The sequence below is a fragment of the Schistocerca piceifrons genome, chromosome 2, assembly GCF_021461385.2.
Source record: "Schistocerca piceifrons isolate TAMUIC-IGC-003096 chromosome 2, iqSchPice1.1, whole genome shotgun sequence".
In the NCBI taxonomy this organism is placed as follows: Eukaryota; Metazoa; Arthropoda; class Insecta; order Orthoptera; family Acrididae; genus Schistocerca; species Schistocerca piceifrons.
The window spans coordinates 124,276,843-124,300,224 of NC_060139.1; positions in this window are offsets into that span (position 1 = coordinate 124,276,843).

Consider the following 23,382-nt stretch of genomic DNA (forward strand, 5'->3'; position numbering starts at 1 on the left):
CGTTACTGAACGATGGGATAACTTTATCTCATCAACAAATTTCCTGGCCGATACCGCAGTTTGCTGTGCATCGTCAAGTTGACACTTTGTTTGAAATTTCGTTATCTTACGTTTTCCAAATCTGTAGACCTGTTTGAAGTTCCCCACTGCTTGGTGCTATAAACGGAAGAGCAAATTTAGAACGTTCCGGCAGATCATCAGATTTCAGTTGCTGTACCGTCTGGATCTTGTATGGGTACCAGTGTAAAACAGACCGCAAAACTCTGCGTTGCTGTTGACCATAGGATGCAGAATTCTCGTGACACTACACGAGCACTCCCACTACCTGGGACACGTGCTGAATGGTCAATGACAGCAACAGCAATACATCAATAACTTCCACGGGGATAGGAGATCTTCTCCTTGCAGGTACCACGCCAAACTCACCCGCTTTTTAGAATTTCACTATCATCATCTGTAAACCATGCAACGATATCGGGCATTTCCTAAGACACTTCAGTTGTTAATACTCTCAGTGCAGCACTGAAATTACTGACGTTCACATAAAACAATTTCGTTAACAATATTCGGTTTCTCGTTTCGATAGCCATACTGTCCACTCGCGTTATGTATTGTCAAATGACTGCGTGGATGTCATACCGTGATACAAATGCTGTACAGCGCCAGATCTGTACCTAGTGGCCACAAACAGATTTAATTCGTTGTCCATGCGTAAGCAGTTTCCGCATCATCACTGTAGCATATCTATCAAATTTCGCTGCCGTTCGATAGTTATAACCCACCCAGGACATCCATGAACAGTTTCATAGCTACGCTTTAATTACACTGAGGAGACAAAAGTCATGGGATACCTCCTAATACCGTGTCGGACATCCTTTTGCCCTGTGTAGTGCAGCAAGTTGAAGTGGTATGGACTCAAGGAGTCGTTGGCAATCCCCTGCATAAATATTGAGCCATACAACCTCTATAGGCGTTCAAAATTGCGAAAGTGCTGGCAGTTCAGGATTTTGTGCATGAACTGACTCCTCTATTATGCCCCATAAATGTTCGATGTGATTCATGTCAGGTGATCTGGGCAGGCAAATCATTCGCTCGTACTGTCCACGATGTTCTTCAAACCAATCGCGTTGTGGCCCGGTGACATGACGAACTGTCGTTTGGGAACGTGACGTCCATGGATGGCTGCAAATGAATTTCAAGTAACAGAACATAACCATTTACGGTCGATGATCGGTTCAGTTGGACCAGAGGACCTAGTACATTCCATGTAAACACAGCCCACACTATCATGGAGCCACCACCGGCTTGCACAGTGCCTTGTTGACAACTTTTGGGTCCATGGCTTTGTGGGTTTTGAGCCACACTCGAACCCTACCATCAGCTCTTACCAACTGAAATCGGGGGTCATCTGAGTAGGCAACAGTTTTCCAGTCGTCTAGGGCCCAACCGACATGGACATGAGCACAGGAGAGGGCTGCAGGCGATAGCGTGCTGTTAGCAAAGACACTCGCATCGGTCGTCGGCTGCCGCAGCCCATTAACCCCAAATTTTGCCGCAGTGTCCTAACGAATACGATCGTCGTACGTCCCAATCGATTCCTGCGATTATTTCACTGAGTGTTGCTTGTCTTTTTACAGTGACAACTGTACGCAGACGCCACTGCTCTCGGTCGGTAAGTGAAGGCCGTCCATGGTGAGAGATAATGCTTGAAATCTGGTGATATTGGCACACTCTTGACCACTGTGGATCTCGGAATGCTGAATTTCCTAAAGATGTTTGATGCTGAATGACCCATGCGTCTAGCTCCAACTATTGCTCTGCATTCGAAGTTTGTTAATTCCCTTCGCGCGAACATAATCATGTTGGAAACCTTTCCACGTGAATCACCGGAGTACAAATGACAGCTCCGCCAATACACTGCTCTTTTATACCTTGTGTACGCGATACTGCCGTCATCTGTATGAGTGCATATCACTATCCCATAAGTTTTATCACTTCTGTGTATAAGTAACTGGTATACAGCACTTCTCTCTCATGATTTGGGACAGCGGTGAAGGGTCATCTGAGCTCCTGGTACATTCTACACCATTTATTGCGTTCCAAAGCAACCTGTGAGCTTTTCTAACAGTGCGAATAATATTTTGTTCGGCGAGATTATACTCCATGCTTCAAGCGGGTGCAAGCAATATGCGCGTCGTGAGGATGTAGGTTCTAACGGATGGGTGCCTTCTATTAGATTACCCACGCACGAACGCAAAGATTCGCTAAGGTAGTCTTAATCGTACATGGATTTTTAAACGAACGCACTGAAAAAGTTCTTACCACATACAATAGAATGGAGCTCAAAGAATTCCTGTACTTACAACATTCGCTCTTCATGTCAAGGCTATTGCAAACAAATACGAAAAAAATCCTGAGTTTTAAACTTGCTGCGTAGCACAGACCACGCAACTTACACACATTTCAGAAACAATTGAGACTAACGTCTGTAATGAAACAACGTTGCTTCCATTAAGCTAAACTTCCTTTCTTTCGGAGAATACCCCATAAACAACAAACACAGCAGACCTTCTGAGAAGGAGAAACTTGTCGCAGCACTACGACTTCTCAAAGCGAGGCGCAGAAGCCACAGAAAGAGTCTCACCAAAATATTTGAGGAATCGGTAGCGAAGTGGCTCTCAGAATCTCTACACGCTCGGTAGAGGCAAGGTTACGGAGTTCCATCATCACCACCATAGACAACCCAAAACCCAATCTTCGCGGAATGAGGTCTGTGCTCTGCAAAACCCGTCTACTATCGGCTCCAGACACCGAAGGTAAACGGGCATCGTGCGCCGCCAGTGCTCCTTCCAATTTGGCCCTCAAATTCTAACTGTCCTCCTTCATGCCGGTCAAAGCTCCACCATCAGAGAACCACAAAAGATCGTGCGATCGATGTGAGCCGGCATAGATCAACCTCGCCTTCTTAATTTTAAAAGCCTCTTCTCTCCTCCCAATGATGTAAAAATGGGCTTAAGCGTACTAAAGCACCCTAACTTTCCCTTTCAAACTGGGAATCGTGGACCCTGGAAACCTTGACTGTGATGAGATTGCGCACCAAGAAACCGTCCGGGTCCGACGCTTGGATGACCTCACAGGGTCCTACAGACCGAGCAAGCAATTTACCAGATATGATCGCGTCGCTCCTTCCCTGGCCACGAAAGTTAGAGATGAAGACACGATCACCACTTTTCACCTGACATGCTCGGCGGCCCTTATTACACTCCTGGAAATTGAAATAAGAACACCGTGAATTCATTGTCCCAGGAAGGGGAAACTTTATTGACACATTCCTGGGGTCAGATACATCACATGATCACACTGACAGAACCACAGGCACATAGACACAGGCAACAGAGCATGCACAATGTCGGCACTAGTACAGTGTATATCCACCTTTCGCAGCAATGCAGGCTGCTATTCTCCCATGGAGACGATCGTAGAGATGCTGGATGTAGTCCTGTGGAACGGCTTGCCATGCCATTTCCACCTGGCGCCTCAGTTGGACCAGCGTTCGTGCTGGACGTGCAGACCGCGTGAGACGACGCTTCATCCAGTCCCAAACATGCTCAATCGGGGACAGATCCGGAGATCTTGCTGGCCAGGGTAGTTGACTTACACCTTCTAGAGCACGTTGGGTGGCACGGGATACATGCGGACGTGCATTGTCCTGTTGGAACAGCACGTTCCCTTGCCGGTCTAGGAATGGTAGAACGATGGGTTCGATGACGGTTTGGATGTACCGCGCACTATTCAGTGTCCCCTCGACGATCACCAGTGGTGTACGGCCAGTGTAGGAGATCGCTCCCCACACCATGATGCCGGGTGTTGGCCCTGTGTGCCTCGGTCGTATGCAGTCCTGATTGTGGCGCTCACCTGCACGGCGCCAAACACGCATACGACCATCATTGGCACCGAGGCAGAAGCGACTCTCATCGCTGAAGACGACACGTCTCCGTTCGTCCCTCCATTCACGCCTGTCGCGAACCACTGGAGGCGGGCTGCACGATGTTGGGGCGTGAGCGGAAGACGGCCTAACGGTGTGCCGGACCGTAGCCCAGCTTCATGGAGACGGTTGCGAATGGTCCTCGCCGATACCCCAGGAGCAACAGTGTCCCTAATTTGCTGGGAAGTGGCGGTGCGGTCCCCTACGGCATTGCGTAGGATCCTACGGTCTTGGCGTGCATCCGTGCGTCGCTGCGGTCCGGTCCCAGGTCGACGGCCACGTGCACCTTCCGCCGACCACTGGCGACAACATCGATGTACTGTGGAGACCTCACGCCCCACGTGTTGAGCAATTCGGCGGTACGTCCACCCGGCCTCCCGCATGCCCACTATACGCCCTCGCTCAAAGTCCGTCAACTGCACATACGGTTCACGTCCACGCTGTCGCGGCATGCTACCAGTGTTAAAGACTGCGATGGAGCTCCGTATGCCACGGCTGACTGGCTGACACTGACGGCGGCGGTGCACAAATGCTGCGCAGCTAGCGCCATTCGACGGCCAACACCGCGGTTCCTGGTGTGTCCGCTGTGCCGTGCGTGTGATCATTGCTTGTACAGCCCTCTCGCAGTGTCCGGAGCAAGTATGGTGGGTCTGACACAACGGTGTCAATGTGTTCTTTTTTCCATTTCCAGGAGTGTATATTGCTGAGCCTGCCTCCAATGTGTGAGCTCAGTGTTCTTCCAGGCTCCCTTACAGTTTAATTGTTGACCTCAGGGGTGACTTTGTCTGGCAGAAGATCATTCACGGACAACAATTTAGCGAGTGAGGAACTGCGAGGGTAGCTCAGCATCAACGACGCAAGTGTTGCCTTCAAAACGTCTTGATGGGCCGAAGTGAAGTCCAAGTTTAGCCACTGAACGGACGCATCCCACCTGCGCTGTGACTCAGCGTGGGAAATTATCAGCCCTGATTTGTAGTTACGGTTCACCCTTTCGGCAGTGGCGGCTCAGGGTAGCATGGTATGGTGGTGAGATGGGCGATGACATAGTTAAAACACAACCGCTTGAATTGCCTCGACAAAAATGCCGGAGCATTGTCGCCAACTAACGACCTTGGAGAGCCGAAGACTGAAAAAAATTCTAAGACAGTTGCCGAAGAGTTAAGACCGCAGTCGCTTCACTGCTCGGGATCAACCTCAGAAACCTTCTACAGGCATCCACTGCCATGAAAACTTAACGATTCCCATCTTTTGTAGGCGGTAGCGGCCTGACGTGATCAATGGACATTTACTTCATGGGATTGCCTTCTCGCATGGACTAAAGCGGCCCTTGCCTGAGATTGGAAATAGACTTAACAACTTGCAATCGTCACACTCCTCCACTAGTTTAAACACGTCTTTACGCACAGTGGGCCTCATCAGGTGCTCCTTATTTGCATCAAGGTCTTATTCACGCCCAAATGCCCACAAGACAGGAAATTGTGAAAATAAGTATTTAAAGGTAGCCGGAACTAATTCCTCGGATAAACAAATCTTAAAGCACTTATCGCTCTTTGTCTTGTAACACACAACGCATTTTCTTAATTCATTGCCCGGCACCTGTTCCCTAGTAAGAAGACCTTGCTTGACCCCTGACCTATACCGGTCTGCTTCTCCTTTAAATTCCCGAAGAGCCCAGAAACCTCTGTTAAAGCGACAGAAGCCACTTCAGCGCACGGAGACCCCTGACACGGCTGCTGCTCAAGTTCATGCTCCTGGAACATACGGCTGATGGCATCCTCTACCTCAGGGCTTCCCAACCTCTTCAGCTGGCGGACCCCTTCTTCAGTCGAAAATCCATGGCGGACCCTGGTCACTCTAGAGCACAGTAACTTTAAATTTCAGAGCGAAACCCATGCGAAGTGAAAGCTCCTCAATGCAAGTGAATTTTCCCAATGACCCCCCCCCCCCCCCCCCCAGAGGTGTCAATAGTCTTTGGTTTAGAGATGAATGAAAACAGCTTGAAATTAACGATACAATTTGAATTCCCACTGTATCCAGACACTTACTGGTGGATTTACTCCCTTTGTTCAACAAACTATAGCCTGATTAAAATTACTTGTTAATTGACATTTCACACGTTGGAGCTGCCTTCCTCCAAGAGCAATCAACGTCACGTCCAAACTGTTCGCTGTTGACAAGCTGCCGCTTGTGGTCTGTTCACTTCCACTGTTTGGCTACTGTTGTGTAAGGAGCATGCATATTTCGTAACAGTCGTGTGTGTGTGGTTTTTCGTGAAATCTGAAGAAAAATGTTCAAATTTATGTAAAGTCTATGGGACTTAACCGCTGAGGTCAACAGTCCCTAGTCTTACACACTATTAATAACCTAAGTTTAACTTCCGTTAAGGACAAAACACACACACACACACACACACACACACACGCCCGAGGGAGGGCTGGAACCTCCGGCGGGAGCGGCCGTGCAATCAACGATGACATTGCGCCTGAGACTGCGCGGCCATTCCGCGCAGTTGTGAAGAAAAGAGGCAAACCCATGATTCGGAATACAAACACATCACGAAAGAAAAGAGGCCAAGGAATTGCCTTTAAAGGACAATTGTGACATCTGTTGTGCAATGTGTGGGAATACATTCACCCATTTTACATGCGTTTCCAAAACCGGATTTCGTAAGCCGATGTCCCAGTTCCGCTTTTGGTTGGTCAGGTAAACACTTCAAAATCGATTCTGGAAATCTGCTTTTATAAAGCCGTTTTCCAGTTCCACGATCGATTTTCGTGCCCAGCTCGGAAAGTCTAGCTACTTTTACATCTTTGCGTATCTACTGAACGGCAGCTGTCAGTCCATAGCCGGCAGCCAGCAGGCAGCATTGCAACAGTGTACCGTCAGTTGGTAGCTGGCAACTGGCAGGCGGCGTGGCAACAGTTTAGCCACAGCTGACAACTTCAACTACTACTACTATACCGTGGCAGTCAGCCTCGACTGTAAACAAATTAGGAAAACAAACAAACAGATTCTCTTATTTATATACAAGAAGACAAAGCATTTCACAGAACGTAAGACTTTTTTTCTCAAAGGAAACAATTCTGGCTGAGGAGGTTTACCTTTTACAAGGTGGCATGCGAAAAGTCCTCATGATTACGCTCGCAGCCAGTTGCCACAATATAATGTCAGAGTAATAGCAAGTAATTGTAATTGAAGTGTAGGCAGGCCATATTTTTAACTGAGAGGACGAAATATATTATAAAGAAAAGAAATTAGCTTTAGAGGTCATTTTAATTTTCGTAACAAAAATATCAATGTCAACAGAATTCAATTAATAATTATTTTGTAAATCATAGAAGACAGAAACAAAATTCCTACAGAGTTATAGTTCAGGTACGTTCATTGAGCATCTACGAAGAAAAATGCTTTCTTCTTTACTATAGATGAGTCTGTAGGAATAAAAATGGAATCCTAATGTGGTGGTTGAGGGTGGTTCTGCTGACACAATTTTCAAAAGTTGGGTTCAGTTCTTGACAACTGGAGACGGATGTCTGGTTCCACATCTAGACAGCTTCGGTACTTAGTTTTGTGGGCAGCATAGATCGACAATCCAGATTCACACATGTATGTTGTGGCAAGCGGAAGAAGTACACGTTTTGCCTTTTCAACAAGGGGGTAGTATTTCTTGTTATCCAAATGGATCCAAAAGTGTGAGAAACCATCAATGTCAAAACTTGATTTCAAGGTAGGGCCTGTGTCAACAACTCATATTCATTTGACGATAGAATGTTCGGCTTTTTGGATACAGTGAATGGGTTGACCACCCATTCGTATTTCTGCAGCTTCTCATCTTCAGCTGTTGGGAAATAATGCTCCAACAATGACACCACGCTTCGGAGATGTTCCAGGATTTCATGAAACAAATTCTTCCCAAGCGCCAATGTTTTGTTTTTCAAAAACTCCTTGAGAAGAGGAAAACACTCGACCTCCCCCTCCTCAACACTCTCTGCCCAAAATTTTATTTTCCTCTTCAATGCTAGAACTTTCTCGATAGCAGTGACCTTTGTTTCACTTTGCCCTTGGAGTGAAATAATCATTTCGTTCTTTTGGAGAAAATATCTGACAAATAGGCAAATATACACTGCCAATTTTCGTCATTAATAAGGTCTGCTAATTTCGTGTTATGCTCCAAAAGTAAAGCTAATATTCGAATCTTAATTCGTACAACCGAGAGAGTGCATTCGGTGAGAGCCACCTCACTTCTGTGTGGAGAAGCAGGTAACGATGAAGGTTTCCCATATCTTCACACAGTATTGTGAAAAGCCTTGACTTCAACGACCTTGATTTTATGTAGTTAATGATTTGAATGGATTCGTCTGAAACTTTCTTGAACGAATCAGGCATTTGTTTCTTAGCTAAAGCGTATCTGTGGAGAGCACAATGACTACTGCTGCAATTCTTGGCGTTTTCTTTTACTTTCGTTATTGCTCCAACTGTAGGACCCTTCATAGCTTTTGCACCATCTGTGCACACAACTATGCAATTTAGACCATGAAACTTCGTTAGTCCTTAAAAAAATCATCCAATAGACGGAATATTTCAGCACCTGTTGTGTTGGCAGGTAGTGGTCTGCACAATAAGAGGTCCTCCTCAAAACATCCAGAATATTCATAACGGACAAAAGCCAATAAGATCGCTGATCCTACAACATCAGTGGATTCATCTATCTGCAGAGAAAATGAATTGTGTTGGATGCGGGAAACAAGAGTGTCTTTCATATCATTTTATATGTCAACAATACGTCTCTTGACAGTATTGTTTGATAATGGCACCGAAGATACAAGCTTTACTGCCTTTTCGTGTAGCATGCAAGAAACAATATCATTAACACACGGCTTTATGAGATTTTATGCAATGGTATGAGCATTTCGTGTTTTTGCCACTCGATAACTAACCAAGATGGAAGCTTTTAATGAATTTTCATTAATTGTTTTTGCATGAGTTTTCATGCAATGCTGAGAAGCAGCTAGTTCAGCACTCTTCCTTTTGAAAAAATCGATGTCGTTAGCCTGGAAATCCCGGTGAGTACCTTCAAAGTGACGGCGCTATTTAACTGGAACCATTGAACTGTTCGGAAGGACTCGCGCACAAATTACACACTGAGCTGTACACTCCTTTTTCTCCATAAAGCCCATTTCTAAATAGCTTTTGTTGTACTTACATTTCTTTGTTATTCCACTTCCACAGGATACTGCAACCAATGGAGTACTTGCAGCGTTTTCACATAATAAATCCGGCAGTGGAGCTTCTTGTGATTGTTCTTCCTTTGGTCGTCCTCGCTCCTCATTAATTTCAATTGGAAACTTCCCTTGTTGTGAAGGCGATGGAGAAACTGCAACCTTCTTCAATGATCCTGACTTCAGCCACCAATTCATGTTAGATGTAATAAACTGGTCAAAAATCGACTTATGAAATAAGTAGTGCACTGACAAAGCAAGTTTAACATTTAATGATGCCTGGTGCCGCATACGTGCCAGCGAGCACTGTGATTGGTCGACAAAGCTCGCTCCGCGCATGTGTAAAAGGTTTCAGCGAATCTAGCGCCGTGAGCCGGCGCACAAATGACCCCCGTATTGTTGCGAAACATTGATCATAGAAGCCGCATTCTCCGGCACTAAACTGTGTATGCGTTCTCACTTAGGAACCGCAAAGGCTGCTTGGGAATACGACCTGAAGTAAAAGTAACGTTTTTCACACGAAAAAAAGTGATGAATTTGATTTTCACATTTTTATTCAATAATTTTAGTCATTACTTTACACAATTTGGTGAAAGGTGGCCGCGGACCCCCTAGAAAGAGCTGGCGGACCCTAAGGGGTCCGCGGACCACACGTTGGGAAGCCTTGCGTGTAGAAGACAGCGGCGCACATAATGATTGGTATCGCCACATCGAAAACAACCTTTAGCCTTTGATGGAACCGTTTGACTACCCCTCTCACCCTAAACCCTATCCACATGTTCACATTACACTTGTCTTTCAAAGCTGCGTTTTATCAGCGAAGCGTATTCTATCGATTTTACATACTGATTCATCTAACTCGGAAAAGGCGCCAGGTCTCTATAAATTCACCAGTTGTGACTAGTCTCCCGGCTTAATGCCTTCCACAGTATTTTCAACGACTTCCTCCTATGTTACTTACCATTCCAACGCCATGACTGTGATGCGAATCTCCTCGGTATATTGTTGGAATGTCTCGCCCTGGGAATGGACGCGAAGAAAATATTTATTCATCAATTTGAGCAGAAATCGCGGTGATATTCTATCTCAGACAACCTTTCTCGTTAAGTCACCTAACCTCCCCAGATCTTCCAGAACCTCAGCCACCCTCAGACTTTACAAACCTCTACTAAGTGAATAAATAAACTGAAGGATCACCTGATGTGAGACGCCAGGTGCGTTCGCGTTTTTCTCAAAACGCATCAATGACCACAAAATTCTACTAGTTGTTATTCGTTTATGACCAGCGCTGTCAAATTCTGAAACAGATACGAAATCGGATTCGTCAACCTTGCAAAGGATTCCAACGCTACGCGAGGATGAGCTTCACTCACAGTGCCACGATCTGACTGATTAACATTACTTTGCGTAAGACCTCCCTGTTCTTCAGTAGCCTTTATGTCACTTCAAGCAAATCTACTAAGTCTATTGTGCAACCGCATAACTTGAGTTAGCAATTGGTCAACTTTAACACATCGTTCAGGCGTGCACTCAAGTTGCTTCAAATCGTGCAATCTATTAATCCAGTGATTGAGTTGTGCCTGAATGCAGAATATCAGTACGAGTGGGGTTGGTGTCTCGGGCACACTAGGAAAGGCCGCCAGACAGACAGATGTACATCTACTCTACATCCATACTCCGCAAGCCACCTGACGGTGTGTGGCGGAGGGTACCTTCAGTATCACTATCGGTTCTCCCTTCTATTCCAGTGTCGTATTGTTCGCGCAAAGAAAGATTGTCGATATGCCTCTGTGTGGGCTCCAATCTCTCTGATTTTATCCGCATTGTCTCTTCGCGAGATATACGTAGGAGGGAGCAACATACTGCTTAACTCCTCGGTGAAGGAATGTTTCAAATGGCTCTGAGCACTATGGGACTCAACTTCTGAGGTCATTAGTTCCCTTAGAACTTAGAACTAGTTAAACCTAACTAACCTAAGGACATCACACACATCCATGACCGAGGCAGGATTCGAACCTGCGACCGTAGCGGTCGCTCGGTTCCAGACTCTAGCGCCTAGAACCGCACGGCCACCCCGGCCGGCTCATACAATTGGTCTGATAGTCCATATGCTCTTACTTTGTTCATTAAACGACTGTGGGGAACTGTATCAAACGCCTTGCGGAAGTCAAGAAACACGGCATCTACCTGGGAACCCGTGACTATGGCCCTCTGAGCCTCGTGGACGAATAACACGAGCTGGGTTTCACACGATCGTCTTTTTCGAAGCCCATGCTGATTCGTACAGAGCAGATTTCTAGTCTCCAGAAAAGTCATTATACTCGAACATAATACGTGTACCAAAATTCTACAACTGATCGACGTTAGAAACATAGGTCTATAGTTAAGATAAAGCAGGACCTGCCCCGCCGACGTTTTCAGCGGTCAGGCGCAGTGGACAGAGGAAGACACTGCGCAAGCGCGCGGCCAGGTCACCGACGCTGCCATCTCCGGATTTTCCACGAATACGGAGTTCATAGCTAAGTTGTTCCTTTCTAAGACAAGCCACACCCAGGCAATCTCTCGGCTCCATTACGCCAGTGCTACTATCCTGAAACGCAACTTGGCCTTAGTCTCTCTTCTCCGACAAAGGAATATGGACAAACACACACCTAATTACAATTCCAAAGTGAATCGTGCTACAATATTTACGTAATTGGCCAGCCACTTATTGTAAAACCACGCTCTAATGCCACCATCGGTCCGGGTGTAGTTACCCGAAAGCAGCTTAATACGTATGTTGTTGCACGGCAGGGCTTGTCCAGAAGCCAAGAAAGCAGCGTTCACAGTCGAAAACATGCATAATCTTTTATTTAAATTAAAGTCAACAACCTTGTGACGTTAGTAAAATAGCTTTGGAAAAGAAGTAAGAAATTAAACAACCTGTCGAAAAATAACGAGAAAATGAGATTAGCAACTGACGTTAGCTAAAGATTGTTTAAACAATTAGGACAAACAGCAATTTATCAGATACTAACAAATATATGAAGTCAGCCCAGCTGCATATTAATAATCAAAACCTTAACATCTACAAAGATACTCAATTGGCCTCTAAATATAAAATCTTAAATGATTGCGGCAGATTTGTTAACCAGTCACAGTTGCCGCACACGGGATGCGTCACGTCCGTTGGTGACGTAATTTCAGAACCAGGAGATGTTTTAGAGATACAATTGAGCCCCGCGACAGGCGGGATAATCCGACGGGCACGGTGGGCGGTGTGAACTCGCCTCCCGCGGGTGTGCTGATGGATGGGGCAGGTCCCGTACAACGTGAACTACAATAGGCTAAGAACTAACGGTACAAACCTAGTAACAGTGTACTGCTTTACAAAGGGAGGCACATATTTCATGATATTACCATTTAAGAGCCAATCGTAAATAAATAAAAAATTATCATCTGCCGAATCAAGGAATATGGTGATAAGCAACAAAGCACTTAACAGCTGGGTAGCACTCATATTACAGGAATGAGAAAACCAGTAAAGCTTACGTGACCCCAAAATTAATTGGCAAACAGTTACTTGTACTACTTAAAGAAGCAGGAACACTATTAAACACTATTTTCAACTACAAGAAAATTCAAACTCGCTGCCTTCTAAGATGGTTTGCAGGAAGATCAGCGGACCACCCTGGATGATCATTGCACGTTGGTTCCTGAGGTTTCCCGAAGCACCGCTCACAGAATTTTAACGGAAATGTTGAACTTCAAACGGCTCTGAGCACTATGAGACTTAAATTCTAAGGTCATCAGTCCCCTAGAACTTACAACTACTTAAACCTAACTAACGTAGGGACATCACGCACATTCATGCCCGAGGCAGGATTCGAACCCGCGACCGTAGCGGTCGCGCGGTTCCAGACTGTAGCGCCTAGAAACGCTCGGCGAAATATTGAACTACCGGAAGGTGTGCGCAAGATTGGTGCCACGCATGCTGACTGAGGACCACATGCGGCAACGAGTTGATGCTTCCCGCGCATTTCTTCACCGCCTTGCAGCCGAACAGGACAACCTTCTGGACTCAGTTGTCACGGGTGACGAAACCTGGGCATACCACTTTACACCTGAGACCAAGCAACAATCACGCCAGTGGTGGCATCCTTCTTCGCCAAAGCCGCGGAAATTCAAACAAACATAGTCTGCCGGTAAAGTCATGACAACCGTTTTTTGGGAGCGGAAAGGGGTATTGTTGGTCGACTTTATGCCCACTGGGACCACAATTAACGCTGACACGTACTGTGAGTCTCTGAGAAAACTCAAACGGGCAATACAGAACCGAAGAAGAGGAGTGTTGAGCAAGGGCGTACATATTCTCCATGACAACGCTCGCCCACACATCGCTCGGCAAACCGTTGTTCTCCTGCGACAGTTTCAGTGAAACATAATCACCCACGCGCCTTGTAGCCCTGACTTGGCACCCAATGACTATCACCTGTTCCCCAAGTTAAAAGAACATTTGGCCGGAAACCGATACAACTCCGACGACGAGGTGAAAGAAGAGGTTCATAAGTTTCTGAACAACATGGCGGCGAGCTGGTATGACAAGGGCACAGAAAAACTGCCACAGCGTCTACAAAAATGCATCGACAGAAATGGTGATTATGTCGAAAAATAGCTAAATGTTCAAGCGGTAAACTGATGTAAACCATCGCAGAAATAAACAGGTCTATGTACTTATAAAAAAATAGGAGACCTTACTTTTGGGATTACCCTAGTACTGGCCATAAGTAACGAATCCGGTAGCTCTTGTTAACGTAAACTCTACTATTTGAAACAGCTAAGCAACCGAATCTCAGATGTCAAACTTGTTTTACCAGGCTACAATGGGAAGGTACATTCTTGTTTATCAGGATTTACCATAACTATTTAAAAGGTGGAACAACACACAGTCCAGTCCTCAACATGGTCCGCAGCAAGCTACTCGAAATACGACCAATGTAAACAGGCAGTTCTGATTAACATAACTCCACTAGCTTTCTAACACAGACCACAACAACACAGTTCAAAAACAATTGCGACTAACGACTGTAATGAAACAGAGTTGCTTCCATTAAGGTAAACTTCAGTTCTTTGGGAGCGTACCGCCATAAACAGCAAACGCAGCAGACCTTTCGGGAAGGGGAAACTTGTCGCAACGCTATGTCTTGAACAAAACAAGGCGGCGAGGCCACAGAAAGAGTCTCATTAAAATGTCTGATGAGTCGGTAGTGAAATGGCACTCAAAATCTCCACACTCTCGGCACAGGCAAATTTACGGAGTCCCATCTCCACCATAGCCAACCCAAAATACCGTCTTCGGGGGGATGAGGCCTGTGCTCTGCAAAATCCGTTTACTATCGGCTTCAGACAGCGGAGGTAAACCGGCCTGGCAGCCCGCAAGAGCTCCTTCTAATTCTAACTGTCCTCCTACATGCCGGTCTAAGGTCCTCCCGCTGAGAACCACCAAATATCGTGCCCCGCTACTGCGATCTAGCGATCCTTCGATCGATGCGAGACGCCATGTTTCTGTTTCTTTAAAGTGCCTGCATGCCATTTCGAGTTCCTCTCATAATGGTCTACTACATACGTACTCTATGTGATCAAAAGTATCTGGACACATGGCTGACAATGACTTACGAGTTCGTGGCGCCCTCCATCGGTAATGCTGGAATTCAGTATGGAATTTCCAGGCATACGTTCAATCAGGTACTGGAAGGTTTCTTGGGGAATGGTAGCCCATTCTTCATGGAGTACTGCACTGAGGAGAGGTATTGATGTCGGTCGGTGAGGCCCAGCACGAAGTCGGCGTTGCAAAACATCCTAGGATTCAGGTCAGGACTCTGTGCAGGCCAGTCCATTACAGGGATGTTACTGTCGCGCAACCACTCCACCAGAGGTGCTCGATCGTGTTGAAAGATGCAATCGCCATCTCCGAACCGCTCTTCAGCAGTTAAAACGTCAATGTGGGCCTGTGGTGTGATATGCCACGCGAAACAAGAAGGGGTGTAAGTCGCTTCCATGAAAAACACGACCACACCATAATACCATCGCCTTTGAACTTTACTGTTGGCACTACACACGCTGGCAGATGACGTTCTCCAGGCATTCGCTACACCAAAACTCTGCCATCGGATCGCCACATTGTGTCCCGTGATTCCTGACTCCTCATAACGTTTTTCTACTGTTTAATCGTCCAATATTTACGCCCCTTACACCAAGCGAGGCGTCGTTTGGCATTTACCTGCGTGACGCATGGCTTATGAGCAGCTACTCGACCATGAAATCCAAGTTTTCTCACCTCCCGCCTTACTCACATAGTACTTGCACTGAGTGGATCCAGATGCAGTTTGGAATTCCTGTGTGATGGTATGGACAGATTTCTGCCTATTGCACATTACGACCCTCTTCAACTGACGGCGGCCTCTGTCAGTCAACAGACGAGGTCGGCCTGCACGCTTTTGTGCTGTACGTGTCCCTTCACGTTTCCACTTCACTACTTTTGTATCCCGCCCGGAAGGCAGCGCGTGGGTTGGATCAACAAAGGGTAAAACACGTCGGTACTGCTATATGAATTTAAATCCCCTTTACTCAATCAATAAGAATGCATACCTTGGAATGAGGTGCGAAGCTGAAGCGAAGTGTCCTGGCTGGCTGCACCTGATGAAATGGGCCGAATCTGTAGCGATGCTCGTAGAGCTGCACTGCACCAGCTAGAGGTCGCTGTCGTCGGTGTCTCGTGGTAGTGCCAACCTTTGAAACTATGCCGTGCCATCGTTGATACCACAACTATGACATCGGAAACAGTGGATCTAGGGATGTCTAGGAGTGTGCAAATCTCGCGTACATACGTATGACGCAAGTGACACCAAATCACCTGACCACGTTCGAAGTACGTGACTTCCGCGGAGCGCCCCATTCTGCTCTCTCATGATGTCTAATGACTACTGAGTTCGCTGAAATGCAGTACCTGGCAGTAGGTGGCAGCACAATGCACTTAATATGAAAAACATATGCTTTTGGGGGTGTCCGGATACTTTTGATTACATAGTGTATTTATCAAATGCATGGTCAACCGTTTTTCCAAACCTGATACACAGTTCTCCAAAATATTCCTTTCCAGAGCTAAATGCTTCGACTTCCTTATTAAAATGCGAAACTACTGCCTGTTTATCTCGTTTTTTGATAATGTAAATGCTTCTATTTGTTCTACTTTTCCTTCGTACATTAGTAACCAATGTTCTTAAAACTGGCTTATTGTCAATGATGCCAGTTTCTATGTAGACATCCTCAGAGAGTCACGATTTTTTTGTAACTGTTAGATCGAAAGTGAGTGGGTATCAGAACTTTTGTTCTATGTAGTTGTCAGAGAAAGTATTTTGTAACGTTATGTGGGACTTGTCCCGCCCACGACTTTTAAAACCAATTGATTGTTGGATGATTTAATTCTCCTCCAACGGTGACAGTATGATTGGGGAACTTAGACGCTAGTGAACTTAGGTTGTTCAGAAAGTTTTCGATTACGTCTGGAGGTGAGTTTGGTGTTCGATGGAACAGTACAACTGTAAGTATATTCTCAGTCTTGACTCTGAGTCTCGCCGAGACAATCTCTCATGCTTTTTCAGTTTCTGTCTCGGTGGATTTGAGTTTCTTACCTACTGCAACAAATACACCATCTCCGCTTACCGTTACTCTTTCCTATCGACGTACTCTTAAATTTTCCCCAAATATCTAACTGGTCTCTATTTCTGATTTTATCCATTTTCTTTAGACTTTTCTTTAAACTTTCTGTAACTAGCTCTAAAGCTTTTTTGGAGCGCTTCATTCTGTGGCACTTTATTGCGACTGCTAGCCGTTTCATACTCTCACCTTTAGGGACCTTTCTTTTGATATTCTATTCATACTTTCAGCTATCGTTACCTGTACTGGATGGAGAGTCTCCTAATTTAAAAATCCCTTCCATGTGCTGAACACACACAGTCAGCTACTTAGGTAGCAGCCTAGATGTGTACGGTACGCGTGACCTATGTATGGGGACGACACAGTTCACAAACCCTACGACGCAAGTTCAGGAAGTCTCTGATTCATCCCTACGCTTGACTCAGAACCAGGGGGCCATTATCAGTTATGGGGAATGCCGGCTGGGGTGGCCGAGCGGTTCTAGGCGCTACAGTCTGGAGCAGCGCGACCGCTACGTTCGCAGGTTTGAATCCTGCCTCTGGCATGGATGTTTGTGATGTCCTTAGGTTGGTTAGGTTTAAGTAGTTCTAAGTTCTAGGGGACTGATGACCTCAGATGTTAAGTCCCATAGTGCTTAGAGTCATTAGATATGGGGAAAATGCTACAAATTAGCTTCATTGAAACTCAGTGTACTAGATAGCTGCTCTCAACCTTCTCTGACAACTGTCAATGTCTGTGAAATTCACCCGAGTTCGAGTTTCGGTCCTGTACACAGTTTGAATCTGCCAGGAAGTTTCATATCGGCGCACACTCCGCTGCAGAGTGAAAATCTCATTCTGGAAACATACCCCAGGCTGTGCCTAAGCCATGTCTCCGCAATATCCTTTCTTTCAGGAGTGCTAGTTCTGCAGGGTTCGCAGGAGCGCTTCTGTAAAGTTTGGAAGGTAGGAGAAGAGATACTGGCAGAAGTAAAGCTGTGAGGACGGGGCGTGAATCGTGCTTGGGGAGCTCAGTTGGTAGAGCACTTGCTCGCGAAAGGCAAAGGTCCCGACTTCGAGTCTGGGTCCGGCATACAGTTTTAATCTGCCAGGAAGTTTCATATCAGCGCACACTCCGCTCATTCTGGAAGTATGAGTATTACCGAATTGTCATTTTCATAATTAATCATCGCAGAATGGAAAAAACAATTAGAAGGCAACTTCAAAGAATATTAGTTTGGGTTCCGAAGAAATGTAGGAACATTTCAGGCAATACTGATCCTACGAAATATTTTAGAAGGTAGGTTAAAGAAAGAGAGAGCAACGTTTACAGTATTTGCGGACTTAGAGAAATCTTTTAACAATGTTAACTGGGATACATTCTTTGAAATTGTGAGGGTATCAGTGGTAAAAGACAGGGAACAAAAGGTTACATAAAACATGTATAGAAACCAGACGGCAGTTATAAGTGTCGAAGGATGTGACAGGGAAGCGGTGTTCGACAAGGGAGTGAAACTGGGTTGTTGCCGATGCTCGATATTATTCACTGAACGAGCAATAATGGAATCAGAGAAATATTTAGAATAGGAAATAAGGTTCAGAAAGAAGAAATAAAAACTTTGAGGTTTGCCTATTGAGGATTGTCCTCATTCCAGACACGGCTGTTGAAACCGCCATCACAGGTGAATGAGGCGCTATGCGTCAACAATGCAAACTGTACGAAATTCGGCACAACAGCACTGTGGTGAATAATACATTGACAGAAGTGAACACGGGACTCAAAATCCGGCGGTCCCAGTGTTTGCACAGATTCTTTATCATAGGGGTGGAATACCTGTTCCATCAGCACCCTCCACACTGTATCCTTCCAAGTATGCGACTCACGGGCAAGGTGACGAGTGATTACTGCTGTCTGGTGGCTACACAGTGTAACACCATTTCTCAAGTCTGGTGCTCGGATACAGCTTGTTTGAAGTGGGACACACTTGCAGATAGACGGCGCGCTAAACAGAAGGGGCTGCTCACTAAATTCCAAAATCCGATCTTCACCGAGGATATACAGCATATGTTATTACCACCAACTTTCAGATCGTGCAATGACCACCATTCAAAGATAAGGGAAATAAGAGCTCGTACTGAGGCGTTCAGACAGTAGTTTTTCTCTCGCGCGATCCGCGAGTGGAACAGAGGGGTGGAAATATGATTTTGGCGCGAATTGTGCCCTCCGCCACACACTGCTAGCGGAGTATATATGTAGATGTAGATGTAGCTTTGGCAGGAACCTTGTCCGGCTCTCTGTGGCGTGAACCACCGGGTCTCTCGTAAGTTGGTATCCATGGAGATAATCTTCTTCCAATTAGGAAGACGTACGGGCATTACATCCTGCCGTACTGTACATTGAATGGGCGTCTGTCAATTCTTGTGACGAGTAACGATCCATCTTTGACTACGCATCACGCACTGTACACAGTAACACATCTCACAATGGACACATCACAAACTGTCGGGTGCAATGGGCAACTGACACCAGGGATAGTGGTGGCGTTTGCACGGGGACGTTCCGAAGCGATGTGCGCGGTCGACATATGACACATTTGTGAAGACCAAATTTATGTAAGGTATGTTTGTTTGGCGGTCGGGAGTGTTTATCACGTGCTGGCTGTTCCAGTGTTCACCAGACACCCGTGATCTTTGTGAGAGGGCGGCCGAACTGCACCGACATTGCACTACGTGAACTGAGGCTGGTGGACATCCCTTTGAACAGTTATTATGAGCTACGTTGTTTTTACGGTGTGTACGCTGTGTATATCCATAACACAATAATTTGCGTTTCCGACCATTGGTTCCCTATTTCTATATAATCAATTGTGGATCCACTGTAACCTGTTTCAAATTGACCCAAAAGGCCTCAGACACGCTGTCTATGCTTCTGAGCTGAACCCATTAACCCTTTCTCTTAATACTGTCACACTGATTATGTCTAAAATAATGATGAACGGTATGTAACCTTGTATACTGTTGAAAATTAAGTGTTTTACATAATAATTCAACATTTCTACAAGCTTAACATTCGTTAGACAAGACGAGCGGGTACTGATTTGAAATTCCTATAGGTGAAGGAATATCGATCAAAAAGAGCGCCTGAGGAGTACGTGTTACGTACAAAGGCTTTGTTTCCATGCCGAAGTAAGATGCGTTGCACCGACCCCGAAGTTCTTACATTGGTACCGCGGCCCATATTAAGGAATACTGAACACGTTTTGCATTTGGCTCCTCCGTCGCACGCCCACGGTGGAAGGAGTTCTTTAGTACGGCTGCGTCGTGACTGGCATTTCAACGGCACAGGTGCGACACTTCACAGCGCTGGCTCTGCACGTGTTTGTGCGTTTCTTCTAAAAGGAGAAACAGTGGCATCAACGGCCAAGAATGTATTTTCAGATCACGACCTTTGAGGAGTTACAGTATCGGTAGACAATTGTCATGCAACAATATTCAAACAGCGTAACTGGAACATTTCTGTAGCCGAAGCTAAACAATTTAAAAAGTAGAATAAAGCGATTCTTTATCTCAATGGCAAAACAATAGGGATCATAGTACTTCTAGGTGCTGTGTGTGTTGGAGGTGGCATGGCATAATGAGACCGTACAGTACACAACGCTCTTTCAAATACAACCGGTAGTTGACACCAGCTTAGTCACAGGTACACTCTGAATTCTGATAAGATAGTGAAGAACGCACCCTCTATAATAGATGACTGTCACATTATTCAGTGGGTAGCTGGAAAGCCTTGGCGAATCATGGTGACTGGATTCTGTTTCTACTGACACGAGTCACACAAGTATGCTTCAATAAATCGTATGGAGTGATGGTGAAACAAATTGAGAAAGAAGATGCGGACAAAGGTTCGGAGGACCGTTTTACCCATGGGGTGAGAAACTTCCCGTAACAGGCGGAGGAATCAGAAATGATAAACGGCATGAGGACGCGGAAGGCAATGGAAATCACTGCAGTAAAGACACATAATGTATATTCAAAGGGCACCAGACCTGAAATTGGAAAAAGTCGTGATCATCTCTTCATTGACAAAAGAATATGGGTCATCTTTCTGCTGGCCGGGGTGGCCGAGCGGTTCTAGGCGCTGCAGTCTGGAACCGCGCGAGCACTACGGTCGCAGGTTCGAATCCTGCCTCGGGCATGGTTGTGTGTGATGTCCTTAGGTCAGTTAGGTTTAAGTAGTTATAAGCTCTAGGGGACTGATGACCTCAGAAGTTAAGTCCCATAGTGCTCAGAGCCATTTGAACCATTTTTGTCATCTCTCTCATTCGCATTTCTGAGAGAGGATTGGGAAGGGGAGGCGACCACGAGAAATAACTTGACTATTCAACGAAAGTATCGGAGTGTGGAACGGCAGAAGTCTGGTAGTGGTAGCTAATATAGCAAATCTGAAAAGAGAAATGCAAAGGCTCAGTGTAGATATAGAAGGGGTAAGTGAAGTGATACAGAAAAAGGGTATGTGATTCTTCAATTTCTCCAGGCGTATTTTATGACGGAATAAATCGCGGGTGAACAGCCTGGTATGAGTGCGCACAGGACACAATATTTCGGCAATCGACCACGTTGCCATCATCAGGTGCGCTGATGTACTGGAGCAGTACATAAGCGCACCTGATGATGGCAACGTGGTCGATTGCCGAAATATTGTGTCCTATGCACACTCATACCAGGCTGTTCACCCGAGATTTATTTCGCCAGAAAAAGGGTATGGTTTCTGGTCAGACAATGGAGGGTAATATCAACAGCAACAGAAAATGGAGTAATGAGAGTGCGACTCCTTATGACTAGGAGAATAGGACAGAGAGATTGCCGGCCGAAGTGGCCGTGCGGTTAAAGGCGCTGCAGTCTGGAACCGCAAGACTGCTACGCTCGCAGGTTCGAATCCTGCCTCGGGCATGGATGTTTGTGATGTCCTTAGGTTAGTTAGGTTTAACTAGTTCTAAGTTCTAGGGGACTAATGACCTCAGCAGTTGAGTCCCATAGTGCTCAGAGCCATTTGAACCATTTTTGAACAGAGAGATTGCAGCGATGAAAGAGGGCGCGCGCGCGCGCGCGCGGTCACACACACACACACACACACACACACACACACACACACACACACACAGTAATACATGGCGGGCCGCATTATACTATTCAGAATACTGATGATCCAAAAATAAATAAACAAGTAAATCACGCACAGGTAACTGAGAATGCAGGTGTCAAAGTTCGTTAATCCAATTGCAGTACGTCACATATAACGGAGTAGCAGCCTCGCATTAGCTCAGTTGCGCAAATTTTGCTATAGTTTGTAATACTTTTATCATCCGACACACATCGTTAACCGTCACTGACCAGGAATACCATAAAAACTGCGATTCATTATCATACATAAATTTAACAACGCACGTTATCCGTTAACTTCACCAGTTTTTAGGTATAGCAACTGGTGATTTGCGGGAGCAACTCCGTAGTTAGTGTACGTCATAGATACTAGATGGCCTTGGTGTATCCTCATGAAAATTCAGATACTCGTTGACGAACAGTGAAGTAATGCTTCCACTCCCTGTAGTTATAAATGAATAACAGTTAAATAGAAAAAAATTATTATACAGAACAACAACGTTTACGTCAATTTTCATGAAAGAATGATATGAATATTTCAAATCATGTAATCACGATGGCAAGTGTGAGTAGTGGACACAGTTTTAACTTTCCTTGCGTTTGTAAGGTGAAACCTTATATGCTACAATTAAAGTCTCGTAATTCTGTTAGGGAGCCAAAGGACTTGGAAGAGCAGCTAAATGGAATGAATACTGACTTGAGAAGAGGTCATAAGATAGACATGAACAAAAGTAAAACAAGGGTAACGGAATACCATCGTATTAAATTACGCGATGCTGATAGAATTATATTAGGAAACGAGAGACTTAAAGTTGAAGAGTTCTGTTATTTGGCCACCAAAATAACTGGCAATCTGGCAATCACCGTGTAGAGAGGTTACAAAATGCAGAAATCATGTAGAAAAAGAAAAAGCTCAAGAAGACGAATTTGTTAACATCGAATATAAATTTAAATATTTATTCGTCTTTTATCAATGTATTATAGTTTGAAGTGTAGCCATGTACGGAGGTGAGGTTATGTGTGGATGATTAACCTTCATACGAGAAGAGAATAGAAGCTTTGGTAATGTGGTGCTGTAGAATAATTCAGAGGAGTAGATGGATAGGTTTGATAACTGCTGAGGTGCTACTGGATCGAAATGCGGGTAAAAGATATGGGTGGCTCAGTCTGACTAACAGAAGGGTTTGGCTGACAGGACACACCCTGAGGCATCGGGAAATGGTTTGGTAATTTGTGGGGATAACGTTTGGTAATTTGTGGGGATAAAGGTTGTAGAGGAAAATCAAAGTAGTAGTTCTGTCACCATCCCCACCTTTTTCCAACCTGTTTATCACATTCACTAGTT